Here is a 15049-nt window from a genome sequence, read left to right as displayed (position 1 = left end):
AATCAGAGGAGAGATTTAAGCCTGACTTCTGCATTCAAAACTGGTGCTTCAAATGTCATTGCCAGGAGCTCCTGCTTTCTTCTCCAGTTGCCTGCACTGCTTAATCCTTAAAACCTAGAGAGGAGTTCCTGATTACTGCTACTGATTTCTTCAGTGTCCTGATTTCCTGTGGCTGCCCTGAGCAGCATTGTGCGTATGATTTACCCTTGTTTCTCAGACTCACTTTCCTTCCAAGCCTGATATCCTGATTTCTGTGATTTCCCTTTTGGGCTTTTGACCATGTATCTACTTAGTTGGCAGTGGTTCCCGTTATTTCCTAGTTCTGAATTCCTGTGTTTATCACATGTACCAGCAGGGCATAACTTATTCCAATGCCTGTTGAGAACATTCTTGAATTCCTGTTCTGAATCCTAGTTCCAGTTTCCATGTACCAGCAGGGCATTAATTATTCCAGTGCCTTTTGGTACATCCTCCAGCTCATTGTTCTGAATCCTAGTTCCAGTTTCCCAGCACCAACGGGGAATTACTTGTTCCTGTGCCTGTTGGGTATAGCCTCGAGTTCCTTGCTATGAATACTAGCTCCAGTTTCCCTGCACCAACTGGAAATTACTCACTGTGGGTGGGTACAGCCTGACCTTGATTCCTGTATTACTGTTCTTGTTTCTGAAGCCTTGTTCATAATTCCTTGTCTTGTTTTCCTCCTGGTCAGATTGCTGTCTTGTCTGTCCTGTATTTTGGTTATTCTTTCCACTCTGGTTTTCTGTTCCACTCTAAAGTCAGTCCAGTGTCTGTTGCAGTCCATATCTGTTTATAGCATGACCTCTGCCTTGGTCTCCATTCACACCAGGAAGGGGAAAGGCTCCTTGTTTTTTCTCCCAGTTCCTGTGGAGTCTTAGTGTATCAGTGTTGTCAGTCTCAGTCCACCTTGGCCTGAGTGCAGTCTCTATACATCAGGCCCCAGTATGACTTCGCTGTATGCCTGTTGAGTGATCCGCTGATGTCAGCCCAAAGGGCTTTCCCTAAGCTTCTAAGAGACCTCTTTTTCATACACCAGTACACCTCTTGCTTTGATCAGACATTGTTCTTGTTTATCTCCTATCCTGTGTTGTTTAGTGTCCTCTGTTATACATTGAGTAGCCTGGTGTTATCTTGGCTTGTCTCCTTGCTAAGTGTTACCTCTGGAATTACTCTGCACTTCCTTCGGACCCTGACACCCAACTCCTCTTTGAATACTTTAAAAAATCTTTCGGACATAAATCTTAAAAATGTTCCATTCAATTCATAGCCATGCATGGGAGATACAGTATTAGGATCAAGATGTATTCCTGTGCCCTTTTGAGGTGACCATTCAATAACGGGGTCATATTTGTGACAACATAAGCTTTCCCTTTAGTCTTTCTACCTTCAAATTCCAAATCAGCCAAAAATATTCAAACAATTCAATTTTGTGACTGTTATTACCTCCCAGTTGAACATCAGGTGGTATTAACCCCAAATGATATGTAATATTAATATTAATAATAATAATAATAATAATAATAATAATAATAATAATAATAATAATAATAATATTAAAAGACATTTATTAAGTGCACAGCTACCCCAAACAGGGTGTCCCTGCGCTAAAGCAGACAGAGAAGATGTACAAGGGCTAGTCACTCCAAATAAAGAGCCAGGTTTTCAAGGACTTACGGAACTCTTGTTCAGACTGAATCAGACCTAAATGGGAGGGTAATTTGTTCCAACATGTGGTAGCACCCACCTCAAAAGATCTGCCTCCTAATCTAGTTTTTGAAAACCGTGGGGTGGCAAGGAAGTGTTTGTTGTTAGAGCTTAATGATCTGGATTGTTGATAGGGACGGAGTCTCCTTCTAAGATAGGCCGTCCTCCTTCTTTATCAATCAATCAATCAATCATATCACTTGTATAGCGCGCTACTCACCCAGGAGGGTCTCAAGGCGCTTGGGGGAAGGGGGCCGCTACTGCTCGAACAGCCAGGTCTTGAGTTGTCTCCTGAAGGCGAGGTGGTCCTGGGTCAGCCGAAGGTGGATGGGGAGGGAGTTCCATGTCTTGGCCGCCAGGTAGGAGAAGGATCTGCCTCCGGCGGTGGCTCTTCGGATGCGTGGTACGGCGGCGAGGGCGAGGCTAGCGGATCGTAGCTGGCGGGTGGGCGTGTGGAAGGTCAGGCGGTCGTTGAGGTACTTGGGGCCCAGGTTGTGGAGAGACTTGTGTGCGTGGGTGAGGAGCCTGAACGTGATCCTCTTGTTGACGGGGAGCCAGTGCAGGTTCCTCAGGTGGCTGGAGATGTGGCTGCGTCGAGGGATGTCTAGGATGAGTTGGGCGGAGGCGTTCTGGATGCGTTGTAGTCTTTTCTGTAGCTTGGCTGTGGTTCCGGCGTAGAGGGTGTTTCCGTAGTCCAGCCGGCTGGTGACGAGGGCCTGGGTGACCGTCTTCCTGGTTTCGATCGGGATCCATCGGAAGATCTTGGGGAGCATGCGGACGGTGTGAAAGCATGAAGAGGAGACAGCGTTGACTTGTCTGGTCATGGAGAGGGACGAGTCCAGGATGAAGCCCAGGTTGCGTGCGTGGTCTGTCGGCCCAGGGCAGGGGGCCACCAGGAGTCGTCCCAGGCGGAGGGTGATGGTCCAAGGATGAGGACTTCCGTCTTGTCTGAGTTCAGTTTCAAGCGGCTGTTCTTCATCCACTCGGCAACGTCTTTCATCCCTTTGTGGAGGCTGGTTCTGGCGGTGTCGGGGTCTCTGGTGAGGGAGAGGATCAGCTGGGTGTCGTCTGCGTAGGAGATGATGTTGAGGTTGTGTCGGCGTGCGATGGCTGCGAGGGGTCTCATGTAGACGTTGAAGAGGGTGGGGCTGAGTGATGATCCTTGCGGGTCGCCGCAGATGACTTCGGTGGCCTCGGTACGAAACGGGGGGAGGCGGACTCTCTGTGTTCTTCCAGCTAGGAACGAGATGATCCACTTCAGTGCCTTCTCTTGGATGCCGGTGTTGCTGAGGCGCTGGACTAGGGTGCGGTGGCAGACAGTGTCGAACGCGGCGGAGAGGTCCAGGAGGATGAGTGCTGCTGTTTCCCCGTTGTCGAGAAGGGCTCGGATGTCGTCGGTGGCTGCGATGAGGGCGGTCTCGGTGCTGTGGATGGCTCTGAAACCGGACTGCGAGGGGTCGAGGGATCCATTCGTCTCGAGGAAGGGGCCAGCTGTCTGTTGGCGATCTTCTCGATGACTTTGGCAGGAAAAGGGAGGAGCGAGATGGGGCGGAAGTTCTTGAGGTCGGTGGGGTCCGCTGTTGGTTTCTTCAGTAGGGCGCTGAGCTCGGCATGCTTCCAGCTCTCCGGGAAGGTGGCGGTGTCGAAGGAGGAGTTGATGAGGTCTCGGAGTTGGGGTGCGATGGTGGAGTCCGCCTTGTTGAAGAAGTGGTGGGGGCAGGGGTCGGTCGGAGATCCAGAGTGGATGGTGTTCGTCGTGTGGGCTGTGTCTTCGGTGGTCACTGCGGTCTAGGTGCGGAGGGTGGCAGTGGGGTGCGTTGGTTCGACGGTTGGGTGCGAGGATGGTGTGCCGAAGCTGTTGTGGATGTCAGCAATCTTGCGGTGGAAGAACGAGGCGAGGGAGTCGCAGAGATCTTGTGAAGGGGTGATGTCGTTGTTGCCGGTTCTGGGGTTGGAGAACTCCTTGACGATGCTGAAGAGTTCCTTGCTGTCGTGGGCGTTGTTGTCCAGTCGATCCTTCAGTGATTTCTTCTTGGTGGTGCGGATGAGCTGGTGGTGCTTGCGGGTCGCGTGTTTGAGGGCGGTCAAGTTGTCAGTGGTCTGGTCGAGGAGCCAGGCTTTCTCGAGGGTGCGGCAGGTCTTCTTGGAGTCCTTGAGTTCATCGGTGAACCAGGGGGCCTTCTTGCATCTGGGTTTGCCTGGGGGGTTCTTCAGTGGTGCGAGCTCGTCGGCGCAGGCGGTCAGCCATTGCGTGAAGTTGCGGGCTGCTTCGTTGGGGTCCGGTGTGCTGGCAGGTGGGTTCTGGCTGAGGGAGGCGGTGAGCTGGTCGGCGGTGATCTTGCTCCAGCTCCTGTGAGGAACCTGTTGCGGGTGGTGGTTTTTCTGAAGCTGAAGTGGACGCAGCTGTGGTCGGTCCAGTGAAGTCCGGTGGAGTGGCTGAAGGCGATGTCCTTGCTGGATGAAAAGAAGGGGTCGAGCGTGTGGCCGGCGTAGTGGGTGCCCGAAAAGCAAATGTCAGGGCCTTAAATTCAATTCGCTTTGCGATTGGTAGCCAGTGAAGTTGTCGGAGATAAGGAGAGATGCTGTGATGGAGTGGGACACCGCAGACTAGTCGGGCTGCGGCGTTTTGAACAACCTGGAGCATACGGAGCAGACCCAGTGGGTGACCCAAATATGGACTATTCGCATAATCAAGGTGGGAAGTTATCAACGCATGGACCACGGTTTTGTGAGTTGCATTAGGCAGATAGTTGATGAATTTCCTAATGATTTTGATTTTCCCAAAGCAGGCGGACAAAACCGTTTGAACCTATGTACTAATGATGTCCTTAGGATTATAGACCATGAACATAAATCAATAATCATTTCCACATTCCCCCAATCTGCACATACATTGCATCATGGAAAACCTTTGTGCTTCCCATCACCAACTCACAAGACCACATTCAGATTAAGGTACAAGGTATCTTCACCATCATCCATAACAAAATTGACTCCTACTCTCGTTGCTGCTCTGTCCCTTTACAATATGGTAATCGATAAGGGTGGTCAATACTCAAGTTTCCCAACACAAAATTCTATGATCTAAATGTCCAAGAGGAACCTGCAGTATCATCACGTTGCACTGTGGTGGTGCATTACGAGGCTGCTTGGAACACATAGCATGCCTCGTCTGTGTGTCAACTTGTTTACAAAATGTACCATTGAAACTTCAGAGGTGACATCACTGTGTATACAGGCTGCTACAGGATAATATGACAGGTTAATCTTTCCTGGTCGGTCCTTGTTCAAGGACCGCCTTCAAAAGGTAACCGAGTGGAACTTGAGGTGCAATACCCTGGGTCCACTCCTCCTGAAGATCTCCTCACACCACTCCTCACTACTCTTTGCTGCATTCCACGATCAAGTTCACTACATTGGTTTGATGCCCTGCAGGGTCATACATCACTGTTGTTCCCTCTTTATCTCTCATGTAAAGGCTAGGTGTGCGTTGACTCCAGTTGTAACTCCAGACATGAATCATTACCCTCCTACGATTCTCCCCAATGACCCACGTTAGAATAGAAACCCATTCTAGAACCATACTACCATTTTAGCTACATTTAACATCCAGGGCCAGATTTACGAACATTTTATGTTGGGGTCGAGTCACTTTTTCACACAGCCCCTATGTAAAAGGTATTTTTTGATTTACTAAGCCATGCAAAACGCGAATTGCATGGCTTTGCATGGATTAGTAAAAAAGAAAATAACTCAAGGGAGCACATATTGCTGCCATGAGCAACTTTGTGTCAGAGAGGCATTGCATAGGTGGAGCAAGGGTGTTCCCATGCATCTACTCATGAATTTTGATGCCTAGTAGAGGCAGCAAACCTAGGTTTCGCCAAAATGGTGTGCCTACTTGAGAGAGGCTTAGCAAGGAAAAATGTCTTAATTTCTCCTTGTTACTTCATCTTCCCATGTTTGCTTCGTTCTGCAGCACACACAGAAATAGGAATATGCCTGTAAGGTTTTTTTGTGCAGGAAAGTATCCCTTCTTGCACAAAAACAACCCTGCCCATAATGCAGTCCCCCATGCACAATGGTGAAAGGCACAAGGCAGCACGCAGTGCACCAGTGCAAGGAGAGAGCAAAAAAGTCCCATATCTTAATAGATATGTTGCATTTCTGCTCTCTCTCTCTCTTTCATGCAGCACAGCAAGCTGCCTACCTGAGTTGGGTTTCATGACAGTTTAGTGAATGTGCCCCCAATTCTTTCCAAGACAACTCTCAAGCCTTTTCACAACACTTTTCTTCTTTGAAACATGGCTCTTATTGGTTTGGCATCTTATAACTTGCTACATGCAATGCCAATGTTTCATTTTTCTTTTAGCCATCTTTCCTTTGGCAGAGGCAGATTTGCAAAGTTTTTTTCAATGCAGTAGCCAAATGTGTTGAGCTGTGTTTCACAAGGGAAGAGGGAACAGCACAAAGCCATATCCACTACTGATTGCCTACTGCTGTTGTCCTCCCCTGCACTTGTGCTCTAATATGGCTTCCTGATGCAAAGCGCCACCTCACACCATGTTACAAAGTTGAATGGCTTCTCTCTAGCAGATGATTTGTACTAGAAGCATTCTCTGCCAATAGAAATTACTATGCCTAAACAAACTTGAATGGATCCCACACATTGAATATGTGCCCTTTCATACATTTCCCCTTGTTAAAGCCTGCTTCAAGGGGGCATTCTTGTTTATCTAAAGCCCAGCCCAGTACATTTTACTGTGATTCAAAACCTACAGGTGTTTGTGCTGATTGCCTAAGAAACATTCCCTTGATGCAAAGTGACATTAAACACTCAAAATGGGAGCAACTTTCCAGTGCAAATACCTTTGCACAGGAAAGGAAATACCTGTGCATCACTTTGCCATGCTGCAAAATCTTAGTAAATCTGAACCTAAATGATCACTCTATATTCACACAATGAGGAGCTGAGGCCGAGATTCGAGCCTGCCTCCCCTTTTTCAAAAGTTCACTGTGCCACAAGACCCAAGCTGAACCGAACTGAAGAGCCCCAACTAGGGTGAAATCGTACTTAGGTTTCTTGTATTCCACATCAGAGAGAACCTGGCTTGACAGTTTGGGCTAGACTGTTTTATTGGAACAGGATCAAGGTTGATCTGCATATGGCCATAATCGTAGGTGGCATGGTGGGCAAAACAAGTGATGCACCAGAATGCAGCCCTCAGAATTTATCTGTGGCTGAGATTAATTCACGAATCCCACCCGTCACTTTTTTTTTTACCGTTCCAAAGTTAGGCGCTCTGACCACTTCCATAAAGTATTAAAAAGAGTTCACAAAACTTCATTTGAACCTTGCCTGCTTCAAAGATTTCTTACGGAAATGTGATTTTATTCTGCCAGAGCTGCAGACGCAAATATAGAATGCGCCAGGCTAAGTTCTATCGATGAAACATACCGGTTGCATTATTCTCACCACCAACCAATCACAACACCTAGAATTTGGGTGTCTCATACAGATATCTCTTAAAGAATTTGGCAGATAACTGCTGCTTGCAGCATTCATAACACCAAATGTAAAAATCAAAGGAACTACATGCCTTTATATGGGTTTACTGCCCCAAACCGTTCGAACCTAATAAAGTCTAAACAGGATCATAGACACATAGACAATGCACTTTCATAGTAGTGCCACAGTGAACTAGACGCTACATCACCATACCCTAGTATCACCTTGATCTGTTCCATCAAGGAACAGACTTTCTGAATATTGTTTTATTTTCCAGTTACATTATTTTTTATTTTTTTTTATTTTTATTTTGAGAGTTTTATAAAGCACTGGCTAGACCCGGAGGTATCAGAGTGCTTTACATAAGGTTCCACAGAAATTACAAAATTACATCAGTTACACGTTACATCAGTTACTAGAAAAACATTTCAAGAGTGTAGAAGAGGAAATAAATGGAGCTTAGAAGGGTAAGGAGGTGGGGTAAGGGGTAGGAGGTAGATAGGCTGGAGAGACAAAGGTAGGTGACCTCCGAGGGGGAAGTCCACAGCCCATCTCCTCTTTAGATATCAGATAGATCCACCGGGCATCAGCTAGGTCTCAACGGGAAAACAATTAAAGAGCAAAGAGGAGGGATAAATGGAGCGTAGAGGAGAAAGGGGGTGGAGTAAAGCGGTAGGAGGGAGAATACAACGGAGAGACGAAGTAAGCTCTGTCCAAAGACTGGCTGGGTAGGTGATGGCTGAAGGGGTAGTTCACTGCCTATCTCCTCTTTAGCTATCAGGTATCTCCACTGGGCATTGGTCAAAAAGCTAGGTCCCCACGGTCAGAGGTAGGTACACAGATTCCGTCTCATGATGGGTAGGCCAGATGGGGGATGTGTTTGAGGCATGATTAATTCTGCCCAGGTGCCATCTTAGGGTCAGATGGGCTTGGGTGCTTACTGCAGCCTATTCTTCTGTGAAAAGCCAGCTTCCAGATGGTTTAAACCACCCTCTGCCCCACTGATGTAAACTCGGTGGGCCAGCCCATGTAGCCCCGTGTGGTTCAAGGGGCTTTTCTTCTTGCTGCGGTCCGGTGGGGTGAGATGGGGGGGATCAAGATACTGAAGGGCTGGGCAGGTGAACGTCCTCCGCCAGTCAGCTACCTACACCCCAGTCCCCCCCCCGCCCTGCAGCGGGTGCACTCACCGGTAAAAGCCGCTCATAGGATGTGCCAGGCTTCTCCATGTGTCTTCTGCCCGTTGCGCTGCGATCAGTGCTAAAAACAGCATCTAGTCGCCATCTTGGGCCTCCAGGTGGATCGAAAGTCTGGCGACCAACTCACGCATTAACCACAATGCTCAGGGGCAATTCCCCATTAGGCGCGGGAGCCCGGGCCATTAGTAGTACAAGGGAAGTTGCAGATGATAGCTATTTTCTAATGTTGAACTGAGTCTGAGCGTTCAAGTACATAAAAAAACTAATTCAGAAAATGAAAATTCAAAGGTTCCACATCATGATGCTAAAGTGTGAATCTGGATATAATCAGATATGATTTGTCGTATTTCAGATGTTGTCACTTATTTTATCAGTTCTGACATGTTCCACGTATAATCTCTGATCAATTGTCAACCTGTCCTATTGAAGTTATAGCAAAATTCGAACTCAACTACATTTTTATTAACTTTCAGAATGCACGTGAAAAGGTTTGCCCAAAAATTATGAATACTGATGACTGACACATTAGCAGAAAAAATTGAAGATTCCCATTTGTTTCAACAAAAAATGCTTCCACTTTAACTTGATCACAGCGCACAATCTTCCCCTACACCGAGTCCAGACACGTTTAATGAGTGTTAATCTCTTAATGTTCATTGATTATCTCTTTGCTCACTGATAAATTTTCGTTTCCACACCAGACTACCTCATTCTTGAACTATCTCTCACTTCCTGTCTCTCTGCTCCATTACACTGTAATGTTGTTCCGCCACACATCTGGCCTGCCCCCACACTTCCCATTCTCTGCTCCTATCTGAAATACCATCTGTTCTCTGTCACATCCATCATGAGCATCTTTTTTGCGTTGATAGGACCCTGACTGATTTTAACCCAATTACAGTAATTACGAGGCTCTTCATTTTACTGAACTGTTTACTGTGAAATTTGAAACGCTTTGAATTAAACTACTGAAACATTAAATCAATTATTAGACAGCCAGGCCCAAGTTCTGAAGGAGATGTTTGGCCCCATAATCAGATTATCCCGCAAATCATTCTTAGAACAGGCTTATTATACAATAGGAGTTGGGTAGCTGTCAACAATGGAAATGCAATAACTTAGGGGTTCTTATAGGATGAGAACCCATAGGTGACAAACACGATCCTTCTTAATAGTTATCCAGCTACAAACTAAATTTAAGTTTAGGTACCATATATGCTTGTTACCAACAGTAGTTCTTTTTTAAAGGTACAACAATGGATAGCATCATAGTTGCAGATTAAGTGATGCATGTTTATCTCTGAACTGAATTCACCAGTTATAGTTTTTTCAAGAAACTATCATTCACCCTCCCTCAATGCACAGTGATATTATCAATGATGTAGTTTCAGGTGTCATCCATGATGTTATCAATGATGTCATAGAACATGTCATGAGTGTTGTAATATGTGAAGTCTTAAGCAGTGCATGGAAAGGTGAACAACCTTTACAACGCAACATTTACCACGCAGTGCCTTTACGACGTAACTTTTACAACGCAAACTATTACAACGCATTGCCCGGGGGGGGGCGCTCTAGGATAGGGAATAGATTTAATTTACTATCCAACACCTTCCCTACTATCCACGGAGACTGGAGTTGGAATAGTAAATTAAATAATTCACTATCCAACACCCAAAAGCACTATGCGTTGTAATGGTATGCGATGTAAAAACCGCGTTGTAAAGGCATGCGTGGTAAAAGCATGCGTTGTAATGTCATACATCCGCATGGAAAGTGTGTAAGTGATAGCTTTTTGAGTACATTACAATTTGTGAAATTCAGAGTTTTTAAGTGGAAAATGGTATATTTAACCTGGCATGTTCACCTCACTATAACATCATTTTAACATTTGGTATTTTCCTTTTATTATTTTTGTGGCATATTTTATATACAAATAAAATATAGAACATAACATCAGCTTGTCAAAACCAGACCTACTGGCTTTGTCAATGCATGCTTTAGTTGAAATGCATTAGTGTTTGTTTGGTCATCAGAGCAGGTTTTTTTATTTGTCCCCATATCATGTTGTGAGGGTAAAAAAATAATTCTTGACGGGGTGATGGTCTTTTGACACAGGTTTGATTAGGACTCATTTGGGGTTAGAAAGGAGAAGCTGGTTTCATGGGATCAGCTAGATACTATTATGAGGTAAAAGCAGTCAAAACAGTTTGATTTTTTCGCTGCAGTGATGTCATAACAGTGAATAAAGAGTTTGAGAAAATGTGTTATTGCTAATGGGCATCGATGGGATCAATACCTACCATAAAGAATTATATGCATATTTGTAACTATCAATAATGACTTTTTACAACTGAGTGACTCCAACGTGATAGACAAATACAATCTTCCAATGTTAATAACTGCATGATGCTGAAGAGAACCGGAATATTTTACAGTTCTGGAGGTCATTTATGCTTCAGTGTAGAGGAGAGAAAATGAGACGTGACAGAACATGAACAAGCAGCGGCAGCTGGTGAACTATAAAAGTGGTGAGACGTAATCCTTGGCTTGAATTCCAGTGAGCAAGCCTGACGTCTTTTCAGAATGTTCAGCAGTTTGTTCACACTCGGTTGCACTCGGTCCTATTCTCCCACTTTTTCTCACTCAGTCTCATTCACTTATTCTCATTTGCACTTGCACACACTATTACGTACGCTGACTCGCTCATTCTCGCTTAGTCTCACTCAGGTTAACTCATTCTGATTCAGTCATTCTCGTTCTACCTCACTCTGTCTCACTCATTCTCTGATTCACTCAGATTCACTCAAGCTTTGACTCACTCAGTCTCACTCAGTTTCACATTCCATAACACTCTTTTACAATCAGTCATTCTCACTGACTCACTCTCATTCATTCCCTCTTGTACTTGCACTTCCAATCACTCCCTTCCACTCACTCTGACTCACTTCACTGACTTTCATTCACTTTCACTCACACTCAAAGACACACAGACATGCTCACAATACACACGCTCTCTCACAGACACACTGTCACCCAAACCCACACCGCCTTTTTACTTACCTTGCTGCCAGCGCAACAATTTGGTCTCCTCCTTCTCTCAGCTTCCAGTGCTGTAGCATAAAATTTAATCCTCAAACCTGTGCAGTTGCAGGTACCAGGTTTCAGTCTCTGCTTTTTAACCCCACCCTTTCTCAAATCTGTGAAAGGGTAGGGTAAGAGGGTTAATGGTGTGTAGCCAGCAGTGGCAGCTCCCCTGCTAAGGCAGAGGAAAAATAACACGATAATAACTATTGTCATTATCATGTTATCTTTCCCTAAAGCTGTCAGTGGCTCTCAGGTGGGGTGAGGCTGGCCAGAGCAGGGAGGAGTGCTGGGCACTCCCAAACTGCGCATGAACTGTTTGGCCGGGCTTCTTGGGTCGACCAAACAGTTCATGCGTAGTTTGCATGTTCCTACTAGGCTGCATTACACAGCCTGGCCAGGAACATGCACAGGCTCCCTGTTCCAGTCTGAGTGCCGATCCACAATGCTCAAGCTAATCACAACGCTGTGATTGGCTCAGGGGAGCCTGTCTGCCAGGTGCTTCCAGCTGCTGACCAGGAGTCTGCAGGAAGATGACAGACGATGCAGGAGAGGCAGCAGCCGGCTGGCCAGTGGGCTGGCCATTCCAGTTAAGTGTTTTTTTATTTTTCATTCTGTCCTTCGCCGTTTAAGAACGTCACAGCTAGGGGAGGTGCTGAGGTGTGCCAGGGGCTAACACTGGGATTTCACCAGCAGAGCATAATCTCTGATGACTGGTGCAGGTGCCTTTCTGCACCAGACAGCCATCAAATAGTGCCACAACAAGCTGCCTTAAGCTGTTGCTGCACTGAATTTTTTTCATTATACCAAGATTGAATGATAGATTAATATTCACTTTTGGAATAGTAAAAATGGACCCCAAAACAAAGAGGGGCTAGCCCTGGAGCCCATATGGAGGAGCCACAGCTGAGAACAAACATTTGCAAAGGCAGTATAACTTGGCTCTAAAAAGGCTAATGGATTTGTCGATGTTATATTTATTGGCATTGACATGTCAAAATGCCCGCCAGTGTATTAAAACATATGTATCACAGTGCATGTACACATATTTTTACGAATGGGCGGTCATTATGGAATTTCTTTTTAAAGAAAGCCATTCCATTGTGGCCCCCAACATGCATCATGACACATGTACCTGTATCGTAACGCTTGCATGCAGGTGTGTTGTGATGACCTGGTGGTCCTTATGGCATTTTTAAATTCACATTCTAACATTGTTTTAGAACGGTAAATTAAAAGGGAAAAAGAGGGAAGAAAGCACAAGCAGCACAAAAGAGGAAGTGAAAGGCCCGTAGCATTTTGCAGCTGCCATGGCCCGCATAAGAAAAAAAAAAGTACATTTTTGCCGGGGAAGCATTGGGGAGCTACACAAAGAGAGAAAACAGAGAACATGCATGGAATAAGGCGAGTGACAGTCCATTGCGCTGGCCAGGGCAGGCAAGGAGGGCAGGAGGCTGCTGCTGCTCTCTGGCATGTATCCCCCCCGGAGGGGCAGCTGGCCATGTAGCTGGAGCCAGGGCTAGGAGGCATGTGGTGGGCGCAGCTGATCCCCTCCAGGCTTACGGAGTCGTAGCCCCCTTGTCGTAATTTGGCAGCAACTGAATTAGCATTTAGCTCAGCTACACGAACTTTCCTCGTTAACTTGACCAAACGTGTGGGGGCCATTTTGTATTTCCTGGCTTCCATTTTGTATGAACATGCGGCCTCGTGGTCAGCATGCCCTTTTCTCCTTTCTCTGTACCAATGGCCATTTACCTTGCCCAGCAACAGGCTATTTTTAGCACTGGTCAAGCTAACGCATGCGCACTCAAACATTTAGATTAATGAGCGGTCACCTCTTAGGAATGTTCTCCAAACTGACCAGTGGTACTAAACTCCTCCCACATGTTGGCTGTGTTCCAAAAATGCCCTTATATGTACCTAAACTGTGAAAAGAGTTTACCGCCTACCTTTTTATTACTGTCAAACTTGTATAAAAGAGGTCGCGCACCGATGTTCGGTGTGATACTTCTTGCATTGCCGAAGGGTGCTGTAGGAATGTACCACCACCCCATGGGGTCTTAATAAACTTGTCTTTTGCATTTTCCAGTTTCCGTGCCAACTTCTATTCTATGGTGTACGAGAGTTTTTGCAGAGTATGTAGACCTGACGAAACCCAATACCACAAATTGGCGACCACGAAGGGACTCATCGGCGACTCGGATGCCCGAAGGAGAGGTCGTGACGAAGGATTGGAAACTCGCCATGGACGCGTACGCTGCCACTGTGTGACCCGAGTCTTGGCACCCACGGTGTTTCTTCCTCTCCTTCTGACTCGACCTTCCAGGTGGCGGCGGTCCTCGACTGAGATCCTGATCGGTTGGGTTGTGCAGTGCCCGTTTGGCTGATTCGATTAAGGAACTTGGCAGTTGGAACCTGGACGTTTGAGAATATTTGGTAAGCTTGTGATTGGTAAGGTAGTCTACTGACACTTACTGTGGCTTTTTGGATTTGTTTGAGTTAGCTAACATTTGGACCTATGATTTGAGTTATATGTGGAGTGCACCTCACATAGGCAGGCATGTAGAGATATTTCTCTGACTTTGTATTTGTTTGAACGGCACACCGTGTGTAAAAACATATTTAAGTGCCATTTTTATGTAATATCGCGTTTTCGTGATATTTTGACATGCCTGTTTTAAGCACACTTCGAGGAATGTGCTGTTTTGGAAATGGTACCAGTTATCGATTAAATGAATCTCAGCCGGCTCCCCCAGAGGGGACACCTAATCGTGAAATGTACATAAAATTTGGCCTTCCCCCCATTATGTATAGTACATTATGGCATAAATATACAAAAACTGATCGTGAATTGCAATGGCCACTACATGGGTCGTTTGATCTGCGAAAGGTTCAGTATGTGGAGCAGTGTTTGTTTCAGCGCAGGTCTAGACAGGATATGTTTGATTGTGTGCGTATGTGGGAGAAAGCGGTGCGTGAACGAATGAAGCGTGAACAAGCCTTGGCGGACAAGGAGCAGCGAAAGGCTGCTCGTGATAAAGCTTTACAGTTGCAGGAGAAAGAATTGCAGGAACAGAAAGAGAGGGAGACTTGAGAACGTAATTTGCAGGTTAATGGGCAGTTTCCTATTCGACGTCCTCTTTATCCTGTCCTTACTAATGAATTAGATGATTTTTCATTACTAGACTGTTGCCCGCCTCCGTATGTTCCGCCTACGGCCCCGGATGAGGACTCGGACGAGGAAGATCAGAATAATCAGCGTACCAGGCTAACTGCTGATCGAGCTACGGAATTGCGCGGGTTTGCTCGTAAACTTAATGTAAATTCTATAACTGTTTCAGAGATTGATGGTCTTATGAGTAAGTGGTCTGAAAAAGAACAATTGTATTTTCTGGATCATTTTGGAGATGAAGTTGTCGAACGGTTTAGACAGTATTCACCTGAGTTGGAACCTAAGGATATATCAGTTGGTCGTGATAATTTTCGTAAAGGTCTTTTTGTTCTTGCAGATGCGGATACGTTTTTCCAGCGTTTGGTT

At 45.9% G+C, this 15049-nt stretch overlaps 1 protein-coding gene and 1 pseudogene across 1 annotated transcript in view; both read right to left on the bottom strand.

Annotated features, from left to right (window-relative positions):
• SLC6A2 (solute carrier family 6 member 2) overlaps positions 1–15049 on the bottom strand; it is a 1355875-nt gene that overhangs the window by 1075419 nt on the left and 265407 nt on the right. The gene's annotated exons all lie outside the window — the stretch shown is intronic.
• Positions 1–15049, bottom strand: part of LOC144799245 (forkhead box protein F2-like) — a 104242-nt pseudogene that overhangs the window by 29695 nt on the left and 59498 nt on the right.

Source organism: Lissotriton helveticus, chromosome 12 (assembly GCF_964261635.1).
Source record: "Lissotriton helveticus chromosome 12, aLisHel1.1, whole genome shotgun sequence".
Taxonomy (NCBI): Eukaryota; Metazoa; Chordata; class Amphibia; order Caudata; family Salamandridae; genus Lissotriton; species Lissotriton helveticus.
Note: the sequence above shows the minus strand (reverse complement) of the source record. Positions and strands in the feature narration are given on the sequence as shown.